This window comes from Arachis hypogaea, chromosome 3, assembly GCF_003086295.3.
Source record: "Arachis hypogaea cultivar Tifrunner chromosome 3, arahy.Tifrunner.gnm2.J5K5, whole genome shotgun sequence".
In the NCBI taxonomy this organism is placed as follows: Eukaryota; Viridiplantae; Streptophyta; class Magnoliopsida; order Fabales; family Fabaceae; genus Arachis; species Arachis hypogaea.
The window spans coordinates 100,757,853-100,774,449 of NC_092038.1; the positions used below are offsets into that span (position 1 = coordinate 100,757,853).

Here is a 16,597-nt window from a genome sequence, read left to right on the forward strand (position 1 = left end):
ACTTTGACCTCTCCTCCCACAATGATGCAATGTAACATCACAGCTCTCTTCTTGTTGACTTCTGAAGTGTTGACTGTGCCCAGAATTGATCTTTTCATCAACTCATACCATCCTTTTACTTCCGGGGTGAGGTCACATCTCTTCAAATACTTATATCGGTTCTTGCCATCTCCTTCCCATTCGGAGTTCTCTACACAAATATCTCTAGCAATCTCATCATAATCCTGATCCTCATTCAACCTTTGTTGGTATCCTGGTTCATTAAAGCGGACTGACTTTAGCCCCAAGACTTTCTTGATTGCATTCGAGCTAAAATCTACTTCCACTCCCCGCACATAGCTCTTGTATGTTGGTGGCTCACGCATGTCAAGCCTTGGGACGTTGGCATAAAATTCTCTTACAATATTGGCATTGATTTGGGTATCTGGTGATGTAAGCTCCTCCCACCTCCTCTTTTGAATTTTGTTCTTCATTTCTTGACATCCATCATCCGGAAATAAGAATGGAATTTCTGGATAGATTTTCTTGTCGTTCATCCACTCCATTTGAAATTGATGGTATGAAGACTTGAATCTCCATCGGTCATATTCAGGGGTGCTCTCCTCCACCATAGGTTCTTTTCCTTTTCTTCGTTTGGTTCTTGATGAGGAGGCCATGATCACTTAGTTGGTGGAGTTTTGTAAGGTTAGAGGGGGTGTGAAGAGTGTTGGGGAGTTTGATGTGAGTTTGGGGCACAAAGAGGTGAGATCGAATTGGTTGGGGTAAGAATTGATGAAGGGATGTTTAGATTGTTGGAAAGAAGTGTTGCACTGAGCTTATGATGAAGGATGAAAGAATTGAGGTTTCAAAGCCACAAGGATTCGGTTATGTGCATGGCTTAAAGGTAGTGAGCTTTTTAAATGAGCAATGAAAGGCTAGGATGAAATTGGACTCATGGGAATCAAAGGTATGCATGAAAAGATGAATGAAGACAAAATATGCTCCTTGCCTTGCCTTTGCCGTGACCAACTTCTGAGGAATGGCAGATTCTCTTTTTGATGTGATGATATTTTGTCCTCATGCTATGCTTTTCCTTTGTCTTGTCTCTTTCATTGAAGATTCTTTGACTACCTAATCATCACAACAAGACAACACACATTAGCTTATTTAACCGTGGCTAGAGTTGTTCTTTTTATAAAAAATTGTGAACCATCAATCCTTACACTATTTGAGCCGTGACACTCTCTTAGGAGGATACAAAACTTAATGTTTGGTTATGTGCAAAGAAAATGAGTTTTTTTTTCCTCCAATTAGTGTAATTCACATGTCAAATGTTCATAAGAATTGTTTTTGTTTCACTTTCTTTTTCTCTCTTTTTTTTTTCATGAAGGATCAATTGTGTTTCTTAAATTGGTGCATCAAAGTTTGATGGACACCAAACTTGTTTCTTGTTAAAGGTTACACCACAATTAATTCCTTCATCATCAAGTCAAAATTTTCTATTTAAGAGGTTTTGGAAGAAAAACAATTTGTATGATTATTGATGCATGAATTCCTAATTTTCATGAAGTTATGTGAACACCAAACTTAGTGTTTGGCTATATGCTTTATCAAGACACTTTAAGCATGTAAAACGGAATTATTGCTTGAAAGCATACCAACTTTAGGCAATGCATGCAGTTAATGATCCTGTTCATGAAAGGAAAAGGAGTTCATGCTCAAATGCTCACAACTTATTGAATTTAAAATGACATGAATTTTAAAGCATGGGTTGCCTCCCATGAAGCGCTCTTTTATTGTCATTAGCTTGACATTGAGGCTCTTTCTTTATGGTGGTTGGTGCTTGTAGGGCCTTAATTTGTCTCCCCTGACTGTGATCCTCTTCCTTGTTTTCTGATGTTCAATCTCAGCATGCTCTAAAGAGAGTATGTTGCTGACAATGTAGTAATCCTCAGTTTGTTGATTTGCACCCAACTGTTGATATATCAGTTGCACTTTGTCACCTTTGGATAGCCCCTATGTTGGGATCCTCCTGTTCTTCCAACCCCTTTTTGTTTTGTTTCTGTGTTTCATCTTTCCTTTTGTTGATCTTCCTTTTCTGGCCATGGCCTTCTCTTGGGGGCCTCTCTTCTCAGTGGCTAATAATCCCATATCTTCTTGAGCTTCTTCATTGATTTGCACAATCCTTGTCCTTGGGGTGTTGCTGTAACTTCCCTTGTCATTTTCTTCTTTCAGCTGTGATCCTCCCTTATCAATTTCCATATAGTCTTTCTTCTTTTCAATAAACTGTGCCTCTGGTAAGACCTTCAGAATGACATTCTGATCATGCATCCTGAGAGTTAACTCCCCTTTCTCTATGTCTATGATGGCTCTAGCCGTGGCCAAGAATGGCCTTCCTAGTATAACAGAGTCACTATCATCCTCGTCTGACTCTAGAACCACAAAGTCAGCAGGATATATAAAGCTGTCCACCTTGACCAAGAGATTTTCAACTACACCCCTAGGGTGCACCATTGACTTATCTACCAGCTCCAGCGACATTTGTACTGGTTTGACTTCCTTTATGTGCAGCTTTTTCACCAGGGAGGACGGTATCAAATTAATACTTGCTCCGAGATCGCACATTGCTTTAGTGACGGTTACTTCTCCAATGGTGCAAGGTAACAAGAAACTCCCTGGGTCCTCAAGCTTGGGAGGCAGCCCTTTTTGAATCAAGACTCTGCATTCCTCAGTGAGTGATACGATTTCCTTCTCATCCCAACTTCTTTTCTTATTGATAATGTCCTTCGAGAACTTGGCATACAGAGGCATCTGCTCAAGTGCTTCAGCTAGAGGGATATTGATTTCCAGCTTCTTGAAGGTTTCAATGAATTTGTGGAAATATTGGTCCTTAACCTCTTTATTGAATCTCTGAGGATATGGCAGTGGAGGTGTGATGCTCTTTCCTATTTGCTGCTGTCTTTGAGTCTTTTCCTTTGAGCTATGTGGCTGGTTGTCCTTCTCCTTGAGTTTCTCAGTGCTTTTGTTTGGCATCTCCTCTTGATCTAGTGCTTCATCTCCCTTCATTTGCTTTTTGGCTTGATCTGCTTTTGTTTGCTTCTCATCCTTTGTTGGTTCTTTGATGCTCTCTTTTTGCTTCTTTGTAGTGTCATTGTTGCTCATCAATATTCTCCCACTTCTCAATTGGATTGCCTTGCATTCCTCTTTGGGATTTGGGATTGTGTCACTAGGCAGTGAGCTTGAAGGTCTCTCAATAGAGATTTGCTTGGAGATTTGCCCTATCTGCCTCTCTAGGCTTTTTATTGATGCTTCTTGGTTTTTGGTTGCCATTTCCTGATATTTCATCATTTTGTCCATCAAGGCCTCCAAGTTTGTGAGTCTTTGGGATTCAGGTGGTGCTTGTGGTGGGTTGTGAGTTGTAGGTGGTGGATGGTGGGCATTTTGGTTCATGGGTTGGTTATTGGATTGGTATTGGTTGAGGTTGGGGTAGTTGTTTTGAGGTTTCCTGTAGGTGTTTTGGTTGGTTTGATGCTGGTTGTAATTTTGGTTGTTTCTTGGGTTGTTTTGGTTTGAGTTCCTCTGCCATGGTTGTTGGTGGTTTTGAGTGTCTCCCCATTTGAGGTTGGGGTGATTCTTCCATGAGGGGTTGTATGTATCACCATAGACTTCATTTGAATTAGAATGCATATACTGAACTTGTTCTTGCTGTGGCTCTTCTTGAACTTCTTCATTTTGTCCCCATGTGGCTGATGGTTGGCTAGTGTTGACTGCTGCAACTTGGAGGCTATCAATCCTCTTGGTCATTTGCTCAAATTGTTGTTGAATTTGCTGCTGCATTAATTTGTTTTGAGCCAGGATTGAATCCACTCCTTCTAGCTCCATTACTCCTCTTCTTTGTGATGGTTGGCGGCTTCTTTGATGAGCAAAGAAGTACTGGTTGTTGGCCACCATATCAATAAGTTCTTGAGCCTCTTCTGCAGTTTTCATGAGTTGCAAGGAACCTCCAGCTGAGTGATCCAAGGATTCCTGAGACTTCAGTGTTAAGCCTTCATAGAAGTTTTGCAACTTCTCCCATTCATTAAACATGTTAGAGGGACATTTTCTGACTAGAGCTTTGTACCTCTCCCATGCCTCATAGATGGGTTCAGTCTCCATTTGAGTGAATGTTTGTACCTCGGCCTTCAACCTTATAACCCTTTGTGGTGGATAGAACTTGGCAAGGAACTTGGTTACCAAATCATCCCAGTTGTTGATGCTGTCTCTTGGGAATGATTCCAACCATTGAGTGGCCTTGTCCCTAAGAGAGAATGGGAACAGCATCAATTTGTAACTGTCAGGAGGCACACCATTAGTTTTGACAGTGTTGCATATCCTCAAGAATGTGGATAAATGTTGGTGTGGGTCTTCAAGTGATCCTCCACCAAAAGAGCAATTGTTCTGAACTAAAGTGATGAGTTGTGGCTTAAGTTCAAAATTGTTTGCATTGACATTTGGAGCCAAGATGCTGCTTCCACAATGTCTAGGATTGGCAAAGGTATAGGAAGCCAATACTCTCCTCTGGGGTGGGTTTTCATTGTTGTTCTCTGCTCCCCCAGGTGGATTAGTTGAATGTTCCTCCATATCTTGAAATTCTTCATCTGATTCCTCTTCTCCAACAATATTCTTCCCTCTCTCAGCTCTTCTTATCCTCCTGAGAATCCTTTCATCTTGTTCATGGAAGTTTAGTGCGTTTCTTCTTGTACCTGACATACAAGCATATCATGAGGAATGCACAAACCAATGATACTTCAATCTACTGCTTAAATTGAAGTTTTAGTTAGTTTAAGCAAAAAATCAAACAGTTAGTGGGTTAGTCAAAAGTAAAGGAAAAGTGCTTGATCTAAATTACCACCTCACTTAATCATTGTCAATCTAATCAATCCCCGGCAACGGCGCCAAAAACTTGATGGGTAAATTTTGGTGGAGACAAGAATCTCTTCCAAAACAACACCAATCTAACCGGCAAGTGCACCGGGTCGCATCAAGTAATAAAAACTCACGGGAGTGAGGTCGATCCCACAGGGATTGAAGGATTGAGCAATTTTAGTTTAGTGGTTGATTTAGTCAAGCGAATCAAGATTTGGTTGATTGATGGGTAACTTGCAGAATTTAAATTGCATTGAAAGTAAAGAGAACAAGAATTAAATTGCTGAATCTTAAAGAGCAAGAAAGTAAATGGCAGAAACTTAAAGAGCAAGTAATGTAAATTGCAAGAATCTTAAATGACAAGAAATGTAAATGGCTTGAAATGTAAAGGGGATTGGGACTTGGATTTGCAGGAATTAAACAAAGAAAAGTTAAATTGCATCAAACAGAAAGTAAATGGGAATTGGGGTTGAATCAGATTCAAAACATAAAAGTAAATGAACAAGTAAAGCAAGAAATAGGAAATTGAAAGGATGAATCAAGATCTCAGGACCCAAGAGACTAGAAAACCAAGTCTAGATCTCAATGCCTTCCTAGATCCAACAAGAACAATAGCAATGGAATTGTAAATTGCAAAGAGATTAGATGAAGAAGCAATGAACCGAATTGGAAATTAAATTGCAGTGAAAATCAACAGAGAGATCTAAGGTGAGATTGAAACAGAATTCCTTCAATTCTCCAACCCAAGATCCAAGACAAGTGTAATTGAAATTGAAAGCAATTAAACTCAGAAAATAAAGATCATTCAAACTCCCAAAATCAAGAGAAAACTCTCTGAAAACTCAAAAAGGAAGCTCCCCGAATAACTTGAATTCTAGCCTATTTATACACTTTCTTCAATTGATCTTCAAGCCTTGAATTGGGCCTTTGCTCTTGGTGGAATTGGGTTGAAAGAGGCCTTGGTTGATTGCTCTTGAAGTTTGGAGAGAAACCCAAGTGAATCAATTGAACCGGATTTGAGTTTTGCAAAGTTGGATTTAAAGTTAGCCTCAAAGTTAGGGGGCTAACTTTGAGGCCAACTTTTTCTAGCAGCAAACATATTCTGCTGCACTTCACGTTGGAGCCAACGTTAGGGGGCTAACTTTGACCCTAACGTTGGCCTTGCTTTGTGTTGGTGTGGCGCCAACGTTAGCCTCCAAGTTAGGGGGCTAACGTTGGCGCAAACGTTGGCACACCCTGGGGAGAATTTCTCATGCCAACGTTAGCCTCCAAGTTAGGGGGCTAACGTTGGCGCAAACTTTGAGTGCCCAGGGAAGAAATTTCAACTTCTCAAGTTAGCCTTCAAGTTAGGGGGCTAACTTTGAGGCTAACTTTTTCACCAAAAGTTTGTGCCAAAGTTTGGGGGCTAACTTCAAGTCCAACTTCATTTATTTCTGGTTTAATTTCACTTGTTTCATTGTTCTCTCTTAGCTTCTAGCATTTCCTTCTTACTTCACCCTTTTCCAAGCTTTCTTCACCTATCATAAATCAACCAAACATATCAAAGCTATGCTCAAAATCATGAGATATTCATTCTACACTAATATGCACCAATTATGGCATCAAACCTCATGAAATTGCATGAAATCATATATGGTTGGTTTAATCAAAGGAAGCATGAAAATCTACCTAAATTAGCTTGCTTAAGCCTCAAGAAAGTGCATAATTCAATTAAAAACAAAAGAAAGAGACTAGTAAAACTAGGCTAAGATGACTTGTCATCAATAATGATTATCAATATTTGATGAGCAATTTCCCATATTTAGGATTGGTGCCCTTGTCCTTGTAACCTAATGTAGAAATTTCGTTTCAACACAAGGCACAGGGACAACCCTAGTAAACTTGCCAGTTGGTGGACGACGTGCCTCCATATTTTTAGAGATGTCAAGATAATTTCTATAGGAACAACATCTCCGAATACGGTTGAATCTTTGGCTGTGTTTAGACAACAAAGTGAAGATAACCATCATGATTTAGTCAATATACTTACACAGCAGATGGCTACAGTTTTAAATCTTATAGTGAAAAATAATAATGCAAGAATAGAGCAGATAGCTTGACATGTCGATCATATTACAGGAGCATTCAATCGACCATTTATACCACCAATAGGTGGAATGTAGGTTAATAATTCTCCTCTAATATTAAATAGAGGAGATGATCCAAATAGAATTTTGAATTAGGTTAGATCAAACAATGTTTCTCAAGCTTATGGCCAGAATATAACCCAAGCTGTCGAACATATTTTGAATAGAGCAAGGTTAAATATACGGGTGACAAATCAATCCTATTTTATACCCCCTTTACAGATTATGTTTTATAAGCTGAACTCCCCAGGGAAGTCAAAATTCCCAAATCCCTCACTAAGTGTGCAAGTGAGAGTGGAGAATCGACAGTCGAGCATATATCTCGTTATATAGTCAAAATTGGTGAAATAGATGGTAATGAATATTTGAAAATGAGATATTTTCACTCTTCTCTGAAAAAAATATATTCACATGGTTTTCAAACTTGCAACCTAACTCAATCCATAGCTGGGTTCAATTAGAAAGAAGTTTTCATGATCAATTCTTTAGAGGAAATGAAAGTAATGTTGTCTGATTTATTAACAGTGAGAAGGAAAAAATCTAAGTCGGTTGATGACTATTTGATTCGATTCAAGTATATGAGAAACAAATATTTTACTCCTATTCCTGAACCTAAAATAGTCAAAATGGCCATCAATAGTCTCGACTTCAATATCGAAAGAAATTAGTAAACCAGCAATTTCTCGACTTGGCTCAGTTAGTTGATAAAGTTCAATAAATTAAAAATTAAATAAAAAAAGAACTCGAGTCAAGCAAAAGAAAGCTTTTCACTAAAAAGATAAATTATGTCGATTGTATGAGTGAAGAGTTGGACAATGAGTCTACCTTTGGTACAGAATTAAAATATGAACCCCCATATGTGTGTCGATCTCTTAATCCAGCAAAAGACAAAACTCCTTTGTCAGGAGGAAAAAGTTATTTTTTTGATTTGACAAAAGCTAAACAAATTTTTGACATGTTATTGAAAGAAAAACAACTTGTACTCCCTAAAGGAAAAAAATGCCATTTGTTTTTGAAATTAGAAATAAAAAATTTTGTAAATTTCATCTAGACTGTGGTCATCATACTAGTAATTGTATATGTTTTAAGGACTTAATACAAAAGGAAATTGAAGATGGTTATAAAGTTCACAGAGAAACCTGAGATGAAAGTGGACTCTGGTCCTTTCCAGGTCATGTCGAACTTTGCAGAAATAAAAGAATTTACTTTCTCGATTAACATGGCCTATATAAAAAAATTATTAGCTCGACATATTTGAAACAGAAAGACCCATCTATCGAAAGGCAGAAGAGGACCTGTTAAATTTTTTACTAAGGCAAAGAGAAGAGGAAGAAAATGTTGCTATTTGTCCTCAATACAGTGCTTTGGTCGACGGCTCAGCTAACAAGACTTTTGACTCATACAAAAAGAGTCGAGAACGCATTTATCAAGATAAACTGCTTTTTTACTGTTTATTTTGTACTGAATTGAGTGAATTTTATCCCTTATTCTCACACTTATTCATAGAATTCGCATGTTTTGCATTTTTCTTCCTAATTTTGTGCTATGATTGAAAACATGATTCTTTGGCATTAAATTTGATAATTTTAATCCTCTCTTATTACCATTCGATGCCGTGATATGTTTGTTAAGTATTTTCAGGGTTTATAGGGTAGGAATGACTTAGAGGATGGAAAGGAAGCATGCAAAAGTGGAAGGAATACAAGAAATTGAAGGAATTGCTAAGCAGTCAATCCTGACCTCTTCGTACTAAATCGATCATAGCTTGAGCTACAAAGGTCTGAATGAGGCAATTTCAGTTGCGTTGGAAAACTAACATACGGGACTTCAAAATAATATGCAATTTGCCATAGTTGCCTTGCCGTTAGGTGATGCACACGTGTGGTATGACGCATACGCGTGATCGGTGTGGCAGACAAGCGACGCGTATGCGTGACAAATCGTTACGTGCTGCAGATATCAGAAGATGCTGGGGGTGTTTTCTGGGTTGGTTTTGCCTCAGTTCCAAGCCCGAAAACATAGCTTAGAGGGTGCAGAGTGGGGGAATCATGGATTCACACTTTCATTCATACATAATTTTAGGTTTAGATGTAGTTTTCTAGGTTTTAGGATTTCTTCTTCCAATTTCTCTTTAGATTCAGGTTCAATTTTCCTTTAAATTTGTTTTCTCTTACTTTTACTTGTTTAAACACTTTAGTTCATCTTCTTCTCTTATTAATTTCCCTTTTTCACCATTTTTTATATTTATAATCTCTTGTTACGTTTGGTTTCTTTTAATGAAATTTATGTTCTCTATGTTTATTGTTATTCTCTTTAATTGTTAGTCATTTATGTTTGCAAGTGGTTGTTTAGATTTTATTATCTCTTATTAGTTTTTTATGCTTTTATTTTATGCCTTCCAAGTGTTTGATAAAATGCTTGCTTAGGTTTTAAATTAGATTTTATGTTCTTAACTTGGATTAATCAATTAGAGACTCTTGAGTTATCAAAACTCATTTGTTGATTGGTAAATGAAGATTGCCGGTTAGCTTGTACTTCATCAAAGCTAGTCTCTCACTTTGCGTTGACTAGGACTTGTGAACTCAAGTTAATTGTATGCACTTGACCTTCCTCCATTGGTTAGATGTTAACTAAGTGAAGGAAACTCGCATTTACCATCACAATTGACAATGATAATGAGGATAGAACTTCTAATTATCAATCCTTTCTAAGAGCTTTCTTAGTTACTAATTTATTTTCTTGTTATTCACATTCCTTAAACTCAAAACTGGTGCACGAAATTGTGATCACACTTTTCACAACTCCGCACAACTAACCAGCAAGTGCACTGGGTCGTCCAAGTAATAAAACCTTACGTGAGTAAGGGTCGATCCCACAGAGATTGTCGGCTTGAAGCAAGATATGGTCATCTTGTAAATCTCAGTCAGGAGGATTCAAATGGTTACGAGGTACTGATAATTAAAAGGTAAATAAAACGGAAAATACCATAGAGATACTTATGTAATTCATTGGTGGGAATTTCAGATAAGCGTTTGGAGATGCTTTTTTGCTTCTGAACCTCTGCTTTTCTATTGTCTTTATCCAATCATGCGTCCTCCCTTCCATGGCAAGCTGTATGATCCTCTCAGTGAAAATGGTCCGGCTACGGTTTTTGTATGGCTAATCAACTGTCAGATTTCTCGTCTCAGATGAAAAATACCAGGCACAGCTACCGCATGGCTAATCATCTGTTGGTTCCCACTTGTGTCGTAATAGGATCTCTCTATCCTTTTGCACACTGTCACTGCGCCCAATAGTCGTGAGTTTGAAGCTCGTCACAATGATCCCGTCCGAGATCCTACTCGGAATACCACAGACAAGGTTTAAACTTTCCGAATCTCAGGAATGCTGCTAATTATTTCTAGCCTATACCACGAAGGTTCTAACCATGCGGACTCGGTCCGTGGATTAGAGACCCAAGAGAGTATACTCTAGTTGTTGTCCAATGACTATGTTGAACATCATGTAGACCGCTTGTGGTTGTCAGGCACGCGGATCTTGGCTAAGCGAGTAATGAAGATAGTGGGTGATTGTCACGGGTCACCCCCTTCATTCTGACTTAACTGAATTAAGTACGAGAGTATATCTTGGAGAAGAAGTAGACATCAATTGAAAGAGAAACAATAGTACTTGCATTAATTCATGAAGAACAGCAGAGCTCCTCACCTTAATCTATGAGGTGTAGAAACTCCACCGTAGAAAATACATAAGAGAAGAAGGTCTAGGCATGGCCGAATGGCCAGCCTCCCAAATGTGCAAAATGATCTAATGTGATCAAAAAGCTCCAATACAATAGTAAAAGGTGCTATTTATACTAAACTAGTTACTAGGGTTTACAGAAAATGAGTAACTAAGCAGATAGTGCAGAAATCCCCTTTTGGGGCCCACTTGGTGTGTGCTTGGGCTGAGCTTTGAAGCTTTCACATGCATAGGCCATTCTTGGAGCGAAACGCCATCTTGGATGCCAGTTTGAGCATTTAACTCCAGTTCTGGTGCCAGTTCCGACGTTTTATGCCAGAAAAGGGTCTGTGGTGGGAGTTTGGACGCCAGTTTGGGCCATCAAATCTCGGGCAAAGTATGGACTATTATACATTTCTGGAAAGTCCAAGATATCTACTTTCCAATGCAATTGAGAGCGCGCCAATTGGGCTTATTTAGCTCCGGAAAATTTATTTCAAGTGCAGGAGGCTCAGAATCCAACAGCATCTGCAGTCTTTTCTCAGCCTCTGAATCAGATATTTACTCAGGTCCCTCAATTTCAGCCAGAAAATACCTGAAATCACAGAAAATCACACAAACTCATAGTAAAGTCCATAAATGTGATTTTTGCTTAAAAACTAATAAAAATATACTAAAAAGTAACTAAAACATACTAAAAACTACCTAAAAATAATGCCAAAAAGCGTATAAATTATCCGCTCATTACAACACCAAACTTAAATTGTTGCTTGTCCCCAAGCAACCAAAAACAAAATAGGATAAAAAGAAGAGAATATACAATAAATTCCAAAACATCAATGAAGCTTAGTTTCAATCAGATGAGCGGGACTAGTAGCTTTTTGTTTCTGAAGAGTTATTGCATCTCACTTTATCCCTTGAAGTTTAGAATGATTGGCATCCATAGGAACTCAGAATTCAGATAGTGTTATTGATTCTCCTATTTTAGTATGTTGATTCTTGAACACAACTACTTATGAGTCTTGGCCGTGACCCTAAGCATCTTGTTTTCCAATATTACCCACGGTACATAAATGCCACAAACACATAACTGGGTGAACCTTTTCAGATTGTGACTCAGCTTTGCTAGAGTCCCCAATTAGAGGTGCCCAGAGTTCTTAAGCACACTCATTTGCTTTGGATCACGACTTTAACCACTCAGTCCTAAGCTTTTCACTTGGACCTTCATGACACAAGCACATGGTTAGGGACAGCTTGATTTAGCCGCTTAGGCAAGGATTTTTTTCCTTTGGGCCCTCTTATCCACTGATGCTCAAAGCCTTGGATCCTCTTTACCCTTTCTTTTTAGTTTAAAGGGCTATTGGCTTTTTCTACTTGCTTTTTCTTTTTCTTTTTTTCTTTATTTTTCACCTTTTTTTTCGCAAGCTTTGTGTTTGGTGGACGAAATTGTGATCACTGTTCTTTGAGTTGTACTCATTGTAAAATTATGGAATTTAGAAATTGGCACGAGTGGACACAACTCCGTTCAACTAACCAGCAAGTGTACTGGGTCGTCCAAGTAATAAACCTTACGCGAGTAAGGGTCGATCCCACAGAGATTGTTGGTATGAAGCAAGGTATGGTCACCTTGTAAATCTCAGTTAAGCAGATTAAATTTGTTTATGGTTTCGAAAATTAATAATAAAAAGAAGAAATAATAAAAGGGATAGAATACTTATGCAGATTCATTGGTGGAAATTTCAGATAAGCGAATGGAGATACTGTATGGCTCAAGAACGCCTGCTCTCCTACTGCTTCAACTCAATCCTTCTTACTACTTTCCATGGCAAGCTGTGTATAGGGGTTCACCATCAGCGGTGGCTACTTTCAATCCTCTCGGGAAAATGATCCTCTGCGGCTGTCACTCGCATGGCTAATCGTCTGGAGGCATCACCCATGGTTGATGGCTACATCCCATCCTCGCAGTGAAAACTATGCTCACGCGCTCTGTCACAGCACGGCTAATCACTGGTTGGTTCCCGCTCCTACTGGAATAGAATCCCTTGATTCTTTTGCGTCTGTCACTAACGCCCAGCACTTGCAAGTTTGAAGTACGTTTGGTGCACGAAATTACAATCACACCTTTGCAATCCCGCACAACTAACCAGCAAGTGCACTGGGTCGTCCAAGTAATACCTTGCGTGAGCAAGGGTCGATCCCACGGAGATTGTCGGCTTGAAGCAAGCTATGGTTATCTTGTAAATCTTAGTCAGGATATCAGAAATTATCAGGATTGATTGTGAAAAGCAAAAGAACATGAAATGATTACTTGTTTTGCAGTAATGGAGAATAGGTTGAGGTTTGGAGATGCTCCATCTTCTGAATCTCTGCTTTCCTACTGTCTTCTTCTTCAAACACGCAAGTCTCCTTCCATGGCAAGCTGTATGTAGGGTTTCACCGTTGTCAATGGCTACCTCCCATCCTCTCAGTGAAAACGATTGCATATGCTCTGTCACAGCATAGCGGAATTCATCTGTCGGTTCTCAATCAGGCCGGAATAGAATCCAGTGATTCTTTTGCGTCTGTCACTAACGCCCCGCCTTCAGGAGTTTGAAGCACGTCACAGTCATTCAGTCATTGAATGCTACTCAGAATACCATAGACAAGGTTTAGACCTTCCGGATTCTCTTGAATGCCGCCATCAGTCTAGCTTATACCACGAAGATTCCGGTTAAAGAACCCAAGAGATAACTACTTAATATAAGGTAGAACGGAGGTGGTTGTCAAGCACGCGTTCATAGTTGAGAATGATGATGATTGTCACGGATCATCACATTCATCCGGGTTAAGAACAAGTATTATCTTAGAATGGAAGCAAGCATGATTGAATGAGAAACAGTAGTAATTGCATTAATCCATCAAGACACAGCAGAGCTCCTCACCCCCAACCATGGGGTTTAGAGACTCATGCTATGGAAAGTACACAAAGAAGGGTGTAAAGTGTCATGAGGTCATAAGGTACTGATACAATGTCAAAAGATCCTATTAATAGTAAACTAGTAGCCTAGGGTGTACAGAAATGAGTAAATGACGTAAAAATCCACTTCTGGGTCCACTTGGTGTGTGCCTGGGCTGAGCAATGAAGCAATTTCGTGTAGAGACCTTTTCTGGAGTTAAACGCCAGCTTTCATGCCAGTTTGGGCGTTTAACTCCAAGTTTTATGCCAGTTCCGGCGTTTAACGCTGGAATTTCTAAGGCTGTTTTGCCACGCCGGTTTGGGCCATCAAATCTTGGGCAAAGTATGGACTATCATATAGTTCTGGAAAGCCCAGGATGTCTACTTTCCAACGCCGTTGAGAGCGCGACAATTGGGCTTCTGTAGCTCCAGAAAATCCACTTCGAGTGCAGGGAGGTCAGAATCCAACAGCATCTGCAGTCCTTTTCAGTCTCTGAATCAGATTTTTGCTCAGGACCCTCAATTTCAGCCAGAAAATACCTGAAATTACAGAAAAATACACAAACTCATAGTAAAGTCCAGAAAAGTGAATTTTAGCTAAAAACTAATAAAAATATACTAAAATCTAACTAAATCATACTAAAAACATACTAAAAACAATGCCAAAAAGCATACAAATTATCCGCTCATCACAACACCAAACTTAAATTGTTGCTTGTCCCCAAGCAACTGAAAATCAAAATAGGATAAAAAGAAGAGAATATACTATAGACTCCAAAATATCAAGGAAACATAGCTCCAATTAGATGAGCGGGACTAGTAGCTTTTTGCCTCCGAACAGTTTTGGCATCTCACTCTATCCCTTGAAGTTCAGAATGATTGGCATCTATAAGAACTCAATACTCAGATAGTGTTATTGATTCTCTTAGTTGAGCATAATGATTCTTGAACATAGCTAGTGTATGAGTCTTGGCTGTGGCCCAAAGCACTCTGTCTTCCAGTATTACCACCGGATACATACATGCCACAGACACATAATTGGGTGAACCTTTTCAGATTGTGACTCAGCTTTGCTAAAGTCCCCAATTAGAGGTGTCCAGGGCTCTTAAGCACACTCTTGTTGCCTTGGATCACAACTTTATTTCTTTCTTTTTCTTTTTCTTTCTTTCTTTCTTTTTTTTCGATTTTTTTTATTGCTTTTTCTTGCTTCAAGAATCACTCTAATGATTTTTAGATCCTCAATAACAGTTCTCTTTTTTCTCATTCTTTCAAGAGCCAACAATTTTAACATTCTCAAAACAACAATTTCAAGAGACATATGCACTGTTCAAGCATTCATTCAGAAAGCAAAAAGTATTGTCACCACATCAAACTAATTCAACTAGTTTCAATGATAAATTTCGAAATCCTGTACTTCTTGTTCTTTTGTGATTAAAGCATTTTTCATTTAAGAGAGGTGATGGATTCATAGGACATTCATATCTTTAAGGCATAAAATTTCAATTTTATTAATTATGAATTAAGAACAAGACTCAAAAATAGATATAAGACTAAAAAAATAAAAATAGAAAACAAAACAAAAGAAGAAAAAACGCAAAAACATAGGCTCCTAATGATAGAGATTTTCACAGAGTTAGGACTCAACAACCTTGATTTTGAGAAGTGGATGCTCCCTCAGCTTGAGAGGAGAGCTTTTGGCATTTCAACTCTTGGAGTTCACGCCCCTGCTTCTCTTGTTCCTTCAGCAATTTGCAGAGCATGCAGTTCTGATTCTGCTGTTCTTCCTTCAGTTGCTCCATAGTCTCTTGCAACTTGGTGATAGATGCTTCTAGGCTGGTCCAGTAGTCAATTCTTGGGAATTCAGGGAGGAATTCCTGCGCCCTCCTCTTGATAGAGTTGTCTTGCACTTGTCCTTCCATTGACTTCTTGGTGATTGGGTGTTCAATGGGTATGAACTCATCTACTCCCATCTTCACCCCAGCCTCTTTACAGAGCAAGGAGATCAGGCTTGGATAAGCCAATTTGGCTTCAGTGGAATTCTTATTTGCAATTGTGTAGATCTCACAAGCAATCACATGATGGACCTCCACTTCTTTTCCAAGCATAATGCAATGAATCATCACTGCTCTCTTGATGGTGACCTCAGAACGGTTGCTAGTGGGCAATATGGAACGCCCTATAAAGTCTAGCCAACCTCTTGCAATTGGTTTGAGGTCTCCCCTCTTGAGTTGGTTTGGGACACCCTTTGAATTGGTTATCCACTTAGTCCCAGGGAGGCATATGTCCTCTAGAACTTGATCCAACCCTTTATCTACTCTCACCATCCTCCTATTGAAGGAATCAGGATCATCTTGCAGTTGAGGTAGTTTGAAGATTTCTCTTATTTTGTCCAGATGGAAGTACATAACTTTCCCTCTGACCATGGTTCTGTAGGTATGGTAAGCAGTTCCAGTCATTCTCTGCTTATCTGTCAGCCACAGATTAGAGTAGAATTCCTGAACCATGTTCCTTCCAACCTTTATTTCAGGATTGGTCAGAACTTCCCATCCTCTGTTTCGAATTTGCTCTTGGATCCCCGGATATTCATCTTCTTTCAGATCAAATTTAACTTCCGGGATCACTGACCTCAGACCCATTATTTTGTGATAATGGTCTTCATGTTCTTTGGTTAAGAACTTCTCTTGATTCCAAAGATTCTTTGGATTATTCTCTTTCTTTCCTCTTAAATTGGTTTGTTTTCCTTTAGGAGCCATGATCTTGATGAATCTTGGCTTAGTGATCACGGAAAAGCACACCAAACTTAGAGGTTTGCTTGTCCTCAAGCAAAAAGAAAAGAAAGAAGAGAAGAGAGAGAGAGAGGAAGAGGAAATTCGAATGGTGTGGGGAATGAGGGGTGAGAAACATGTATTTATAGAGTGGGGGGAAGAGATTTTCG

The 16,597-nt window shown here is 39.0% G+C and overlaps 1 pseudogene; it reads right to left on the reverse strand.

Moving 5' to 3' along the window:
* Positions 1 to 1,642: 1,642 nt before the first annotated feature.
* LOC140183535 (uncharacterized) overlaps positions 1,643 to 16,597 on the reverse strand; it is a 119,778-nt pseudogene continuing 104,823 nt past the window's right edge.